Source organism: Agelaius tricolor, unplaced genomic scaffold (genome assembly GCF_023055355.1).
Source record: "Agelaius tricolor isolate 1412-34295 unplaced genomic scaffold, bAgeTri1.0.p SCAF_2, whole genome shotgun sequence".
NCBI classification, from domain to species: Eukaryota; Metazoa; Chordata; class Aves; order Passeriformes; family Icteridae; genus Agelaius; species Agelaius tricolor.
The window spans coordinates 31337627-31338450 of record NW_027269262.1 but is presented as its reverse complement, the minus strand read 5'-3'; positions in this window follow the sequence as shown (position 1 = coordinate 31338450).

Here is an 824-nt window from a genome sequence, read left to right as displayed (position 1 = left end):
GAGTTACCTTTTGTTACTGAAAAGAAAGGTGGTAAAAAAACTGTAAGTAGTAGCTTTGGAGATACAAGATTATATATTAACTAATTATATATAAACTTTCTAGTTGTGGTAATGACATCAGCTAAAAATGTGGTTCTGTATTTGAACCAGCTCATGCTGGATAATCAGTATTTTAGAATCTGTCTAAGTTTCCAATGTGATGGTGTTCGCAGGGGTCTTAGGATGAAGGAAGAGACAAGGATCTGACTCCATGTTTCAGAAGGCTTGATTTATTATTTTATGATATATATTATATTAAAACTACACTAAAAGAATAGAAGCAAGGATTTCATCAGAAGGCTAGCTAAGAATAGAAAAAGAAAGAAAGATAACAAAGGCTTGTGTCTGACCGAGACAGTCCAAGACAGTTGGACTGTGATTGGCCATTAATTAGAAACAACCACATGAGACCAATCACAGATCCACCTGTCACATTCCACAGCAGCAGGTAATTATTGTTTACATTTTGTTCCTGAGGACTCTCAGCTTCTCAGGAGAAAAAATCCTAAGGAAAGGATTTTTCAGAAAATATGGCTACGGTCCACGAGTAAGTTAAAAACTTCCTCACTTCTAATGGGATTTACTGTTGTAAGCAACTAGGTGAACATCTCACATTCTCATCTTCATTAGGCTTGTAATGGGTTTGGAAATTATAAGATTACTGTGATTTGGGGTTGGGGCTGTTTTAGAATTAATTCAGAAAACCATCATATGCTTCTGGAAGCTGCTCTTGCCCAGGATTTAGCACTGCAGTCCTGATTCTCTAAGGACGTAAGTGACAAAAG